The sequence below is a fragment of the Bubalus kerabau genome, chromosome 11 (genome assembly GCF_029407905.1).
Source record: "Bubalus kerabau isolate K-KA32 ecotype Philippines breed swamp buffalo chromosome 11, PCC_UOA_SB_1v2, whole genome shotgun sequence".
In the NCBI taxonomy this organism is placed as follows: domain Eukaryota; kingdom Metazoa; phylum Chordata; class Mammalia; order Artiodactyla; family Bovidae; genus Bubalus; species Bubalus kerabau.
Genome location: NC_073634.1, coordinates 32,799,486 through 32,807,012, shown reverse-complemented (window position 1 = coordinate 32,807,012; position 7,527 = coordinate 32,799,486).

Genomic DNA, 7,527 nt, shown 5'->3' with positions numbered 1-7,527 from the left:
TGGGACTCAGGCTTTGCCCAAATGTCAAGTCCTCACAGTCATTAGAGGACACACCTGGGCCAGGCTCTGGGCAAGTTGGCCTTAGGGGATCTCCAACATCATAGTGAACATCACAAGGCCCCCAAACTCCATGCTAAATATCTCTTTGCTCTAGAAAATTTGAAAGGACTTTTATACTTTTTAGCTTTTTAAAATAAATTATCCTTATTGTTCTTACTTTTTTGTTTGTTTGTTTTGCCATGCTGGATCTTAGTGCCCTGACTAGGGGTTGAACCCATGTTCCTTGCACTGGAAGCAAAGAGTCCCAACTCCTGGGAACTCCCCACTACTGTTCTGTCTTGTGGCTCAATGGTAAAGAACCCACCTGCCAAGCAGGGGACACGGGTTCTATCCCTGGGTTGGGAATATACCCTGGAGAAGAAAATGGTAACCCACTCCAGTGATTTTATCTGGAAAATTCCATGGAGAGAGGAGCCTGGCAGGCTACAGTCCATGGGGTCTTACAGAGTCAGACATGACTTAGTGACGAACAACAAAGAGTTAAACTGTAGGTGACCACTGACATTTTCTGGGCATTTAATTAACATTTACTGATTTCAAATTAGAAACTTTTGTCTCTTGAAACCAATACATTTTAAACTCAGGTTTCAGATATTTTCTACAAGTCCTTAAAAAGCCAGCAGGCCCTGGGCACGGTGCCCATAAAGAGGCCCTGCGTCACCTAAGGCAGGTTTTTCCAAAGCCATTTGGGGCTGGGCAGGAGGCCTGGGTTGGCACAGGCGTAGGGAGCCTCGGTGTTGCCACACAAGCCCCCGGGAGCCATCCTGGCACAGCTGGGGTGGTGAGCACAGTAGTGCTGCGCTCAGCATGGCCCATGTCCATCTGCCACCTGGGCACAAAATATAGCCCATACACAGAGCCCTCTCTGCCTGGAACCTGCAGAGTAGGCTTAATTGGCTAGAACTGTCACAGAGAGAAGCTCTGTTAAAAGGAATTGAAAACAGACTTCGCCCCACAATTCTGGGATGCGGCGGTTCATAATTAGACAAAGGATTTTTCCTGCCAACACAACACAAGATTGCTGGATCTAGTCCCTGATAAATCCTTCAGCTTGATCATTTCAGGTGTTGAGGCCAGGCCTGTGCAGGTGTCCAGGGAATACTTGCTTTTCCTAGGGAACTGACAAAGTAGGACTTTTCCCCCGTGTTCTTATGCTTAGTGCTATGGCCCGAGTGAGTGTGTCCCCCTAAAATTTGTATGTTGAAAATCCAATTCACAGGCTTTCTTTGGAGGTAGGACCTCTAAGGAAGTGATTAAGCTTAAATGAGGACAAGGACTTCCCTGGTGGTCCAGTTGTTAAGACTATGTGCTTCCACTGCAGGGGGCGTTTTGGGTTTGAACCCTGGGTGGGAGACTAAAGAACTCAGGTGTCCTTCTGATGAGGACAGCAATCCTATTGAATCAGGACCCCACCCTGTGTCCTCACTTAACCTTTTTTTCTTTATTTTGGCCTCACCCTTGAGGTATGAGAGACCTTAGTTCCCCAGTTCAGTTCATTCAGTCACTCAGTTGCTCAGTCGTGTCCGACTCTTTGCCACCCTATGGACTGGCTGCAGAGCTGCAGGTTCATAACTTAGCTTTGAACTCAGCTAAACTGGGGGTGTGATGGGGAAGTCTTTAAATAGCCTTTAACTGATACAGGGTTTCAATTTTTCCCAAAGGAGGGGTGGAGGTGTTTAGTCATTGACTAAACTAAAGCCTTTGACTGTGTGGGTCCAACAAACTGGAAAATTCTTAAAGAGATGGGAATACCAGACCACCTTACCTGTCTCCTGAAAAACTTGCATGCAGGTTAGAACTAGACATGAAACAATGGACTGATTCAAAACTGGGAAGGAAGTATGTCAACGTTGTATGTTCTTCCCCTTGGAGAAGGAAATGGTAACTCACTCCAGTTCTGCCTGGAGAATCCCAGGGACAGAGGAACCTGGATGGCTTCAGTCCATGGGGTTGCAAAGGAGTCAGACATGACATAGAGATTAAACAACAACAACATGCAGAATACAACATCCAGTGAAATGACAGGCTGGATGGCTCACAAACTGAAGTCAAGATAGCTGGAAGAAATATCAACAACCTCAGATATACAGACGATACCTCTCTAAAGGCAGAAATCAAAGAACAAAAGAGATTCTTGATGAGGGTGAAAGAGGAGAGTGAAAAAGTTGGCTTAAAACTAAACATTCAAAAAACTAAGATCACGGCATCTTGTTTCATCATTTATTAGTAAATAATGGGGAAACAGTGGAAATAGTGACATTTTATTTTGGAGGCTCCAAAATCACTGTGAACAGTGACTGCGGCCATGAAATTAAAAGACATTTGATCTTTGGAAGGAAAGCTATGACAAACCTAGACATATTAAAAAGCAGAGACATCACTTTGCCAACAAATGCCAAAGCTATGGGTTTTCCAGTAATCATGTATGGATGTGAGAGCTGGACTGTAAAGAAGACTGAGTGCCAAAGGATTGATACTTTTGAACTGTGGTGTTGGAGAAGACTCTTGAGAGTCCCTTGGACTGCAAGGAGGTCCAACCAGTCCATCCTAAAGGAAATCAAACCTGAATATTCACTGGAAGGACTCATACTGAAGCTGAAGCTCCAATACTTTGGTCACCTGATGAAAAGAGCTTACTCATTAGAAAAGACTCCCGATGCTGGGAAAGATTGAGGGCGGGAGAAGCAGACGACAGAGGATGAGATGGTTGAATGGCATCATCGACTCAGTGGACATGAGTTTGAACAAACTCTGGAAGATATTGAAGGACAAGGAAGCCTGGCATGCTGAAGTCCGTGGGGTCACAAAGAGTCGGTCATGACTTAGCAACTAAAGAACAACAACAAGAGGTGTTTAGAGTGCATATCTTGTCTTGTTGAAGAACTGATAACAGATTTAGACTTTTTTGCCCTTTCACTTCCACATGTCCTGAGTGACTGTTGGCTTGGCGAATTTAATCTATGTGCAGACTCTAATCAACTGCTAATGGCTACCTGGAATACTGTGTTGAAAAGGATTTTAAGGCCTTCCTCTGGGAACCATGAAAAATAGATTCCTGATGGATTGGCAGTGTCTGCTAGGAGCATGGGATGGGAGTGACTACCTGGTATTTGTTGATACGACTCTAATGCAAAAAACAGTTACAACTGTTACATAAAATAATCAACCAAGTGATTATATGTTTCTGCTTCTACTGTTGTCATTTATTTATTTGTCATATATCATCATCATTTATTTGTATAAACAAGATTTCCTAACTTTACTCGTAGAGAAAAAATGACCAAGAATAATTAGGAAAAAAAATGGAAAAGAAGAATAACTGGGGGAATCAGTCCTACTAGATAAGTACCATAATTCATTGGTTCTGCTTCCTGTTGATTGTTGTTTTTACAATTTAACATCTGCCACTGAGGTGGCAGTCAGGAGGTAATTGTCATCACCTGTCCATATACAAAAACACTGGCCAAGATTATCAGCAACTTGGAAGAAACTCTTGGACACAATAGTGGGGTATTCTTTTAAGAAATGCTGCGTCATTTAAGTGGGACTCTTGCAGGCACAGAGGACAAAATTGGTTGGAAAAACAAGGACATCAATGGTCAGAATCAAAATATGAATGTAAAGACACTTTAGAACTACTTTAGTCAATTCATTTTGCTCATTCAAATTTTATTTCTTATATACCTCCAAGTGTGATATATGACGGGCTTCCCTAGTGCTCAGACAGTAAAGAATCTGCCTGCAATGCAAGAGACCTGGATTTGATCCCTGGTTCTGGAAGACCCCCTGGAGAAGGGAATAATAGCTACCCACTCCCGTATTCTTGCCTGGGGGATTCCATGGACAGAGGAACGGGGCAGAGTTGCAAAGAATTGGACACGACTGACTTAGCACGTGACATATGATAAACTTCTGTGTCCACATGAGGCTATGGAGGACTTAGTATATGCCTCTTCTAGATGCAAAAGAGTGTCAGTAAAAGAAAATAATACACCTCTGCCCTCGTGGGGATTTTCATGCTAGCAAGATAGACAATAAACAGACATAAATAAATATGCAATATTTCAGGGTTGTAATTACACCACCCTTATGGCAGAAAGCAAAGAAGAACTAAAGAACCTCTTGATGAAAGTGAAAGAGGAGAGTGAAAAAGCTGGCTTAAAACTCAACATTCAGAAAACTAAGATCATGGCATCCAGTCTCATCACTTCATGGCAAATAGATGCGGAAACAATGGAACCAGTGAGAGACTTTATTTTCTTGGGCTCCAAAATCACTGCAGATGGTGACTGTAGCCATGAAATCAAAAGACGCTTATTCCTTGGAAGAACAGCTATGATCAACCTAGACAGCATATTAAAAAGCAGAGACATTACTTTGCTGACAAAGATCTGTCTAGTAAAAGCTATGGCTTTTCTAGTAGTCATGTATGGATTTGAGTTGGACTATAAAGAAAGCTGAGTGCTGAAGAATTGATGCTTTTAAACTATGGTGTTGGAGAAGACTCTTGATAGTCCCTTGGACTGCAAGAAGATCAAGCCAGTCCATCCTAAAGGAAATCAGTCCTGAATATTCACAGGAAGGACTGATGCTGAAGCTGAAACTCCAATACTTTGGCCACCTAATGTGAAGAACTGACTCACTGGAAAAGACCCTGATGATGGGAAAGATTGAAGGCAGGAGGAGAAGGGGATGATAGAGGATGAGGTGGTTGGATGGCATCACTGACTTGAAGGACATGAGTTTGAGCATGCTCCAGGAGTTGGTGATGGACAGGGAAGCCTGGCATGCTGCAGTCCATAGAGTCACAAAGAGTTGGACACGACCAAGTAACTGAACTGACTGACTGAAGTACAGGGTAAGAAGACAGAAAGTTGGGGTACAAGGTAGGGTTTCTATTTTATACAAAGAAGTCTGGGAAGACCTTCCCAGGAGGTGGCATTTTAATAAATACACAGAGGAGGTGAGAGAGAGAGTCTCAGGTATACCTGGAGAAAGACTATTGTAAGTAGAGGAAACAGCATGTGCTAAGGTCCTGAGGCAGGAGTCCTCTTGGTATAATCAAGGAACAGAGGGGGGACTAATGCTGCTGGAGCTCAGCAAAAGAGTGGGTGCATGGAAGAAAATGAAGTTCTGAGAGTTGGCTGGGGGTGAGGTTAGGTGGGTCTTGGGAACTTCTGTGGGGCTTTGGAAGTCATTGGAAAGTTATGAGCAGAGGAGGAGAGAATCTGACTACTTTTTAAAAGGATTGATTTGGCCCCTGTGGGGAGAATCAGAGATGTCATAGAAAGACTGGTTAGGAAGCTACTGCTACAACCCAGGTGAGGGGTGATAGGGCAGTGGTGGAGGTGGTGAAAGCTGATTAGATTCTGCATATGTTTGCAGGCAGAACTGACAGGACTTGATAGAGTGGATGTACAGAAGGAGAGAGAAGTCAAGACTTGAAGATTTGGGGGACTTCCCTGGTGGTCCAGTGGCTAAGACTCCACACTCCCAGTGCAAAGGGCCCATGTTCGAACCCTGGTAGGGGAACTAGATTCTACACGCCACAACCAAGAGTTTGCATGCCACCGCTAAAGATACTGGGTGCCGCAACGAAGATCAAAGACCCGCGTGCTGCAACTAGGACCTGGCACAGTCAAACAAACAAATATTTTCTAAAATACTTGAAGATTTTTGACTTGAGTTACGGAAAAAGTGGGGCTGTTGTTTCTTGACTGGGAAACTTCGTGGGAGAATCAGGTTCTGGGAAAGATAAGGAGTTCAGATTCAGAAATGTTATATTTGAAATGCAGATTAATTCTCCAAAGGGGAGACTGAGAGGACAGGTGGCTACATGGGCTTGGAGTTCAGGGGAGAGGTCTGGGCCAGAGAAATAATGTCATATACCATCAATGCATGGCTCATACTTCAGGCCATGACGCTGGATGAGATCTGTTTGGCAGAGAGAGGGGAAAATGTACTAGCCCAGCACAGGGTGGGTGCAGTGAAACAGCGGAAGGGAGAGAAGGAAGAGCCAGGGACACAGATGAGAAACTGTGCCTCAGAGAGAACCCAGAGATCCAAGGGCACAACAGAAACCCCAGGAACAGATCCCAGTACTTGGAGAAATTCTAGGTACAGTAAAGGCAGCATCTCAAACCAGTGGGGGAAAGGAATTATTCAATAAATGGAGTTGGGAAAAACCATGAAGTTGGATGACGATAAATATCAATTGTGTCCAATATCTAAATGTACAAATAAATAAAACGTAAAAACATCCTACAAGAAACCATAGGGAAAAGGTTTGTGAATAATGCTTTGTTGGTGTAAAACAAAACCAAAAAGCTCTAAAATAGAAGATCATAAATATGCCTACATAATAATGAAAACTATACAAATGCATCTTTAAAATTTACATTTGGGGTAATTTCCATCATGTGTAGAGGTCCTAAATAAAATCAATAACATAACTACAGGAATAAAAGAACAATAGCCAATAAAAACATGGCGAAAGGTTGTGCCCCAATCACTCAAGGAAAGAAAAATACAACTGGCTTCTGAGTCTCTCTGAAAGATGCTCAGACTCATTCACAATAAGAGAAATGCAGATTAAAAGTACATTAGAGGGACTTCCCTGGTGGTCAAGTGGCTAGGAGTCCCAAGTTCCATCCCTGGTCAGTGAACTCTCACTAGATCCCACATGCCAGAACAAGAATTTGCATACTGGGACTAGGACCCGGCACAAAAGAGAACAGATTTCATCAACTGAATTATTTAAAAAAAATTAAAATTTGATAAAACACTGATGTGGGGACACCATTCGCTGTTGTGCTGTGCTGTGCTTAGTCACTCAATCATGTCTAACCTTTTGTGACCCCATGGACTGTAGCCCACCAGGCTCCTCTGTCCATGGGGAATCTTCAAGCAAGAATCCTGGAGTGGGTTGTCATGCCCTCCTCCAGGGGATCTTCCCAACCCCGGAATCGAACTCAGGTTTCCTGCATTGCAGGTGGATTCTTTACTGTCTGAGCCAACAGGGAAGCCCATTCCCTGTGGTGGGAGTGTCTATAATTGATAAGGCCAATTATCAAGATAATTGGAGGGGGATAGGAGTGATAGTCATTACAATTAGGAATGCATAGGCCCTTTGACATAGCATTTCCCTTTCCCTGTGTAAGAAATAACACATGCAGGGCTATTCATTGTATGAGAGCTTTAAAAAAAAAATTTATTTTTTTTGGCCATGCTGCGTGGCTTGCAGGGTCTTAGTTCCCCAACCAGGGACTGAAACTGCATTCTAGGCCCTGAAAGCACCAAGTCCTAACCACTGGAAAGTCAGAGAATTCCCTATGAACACTTTTAAAAAATAAATCTATTTTGCAAAATCTCAAAGAAAAGTTGCAAGTATGGTTTGGAGAATTTTTTTTCCAGAATCATTTGAGAGTAAATTGCTGACTTCATGCCCCATCAGTGGGTAAATGTCAC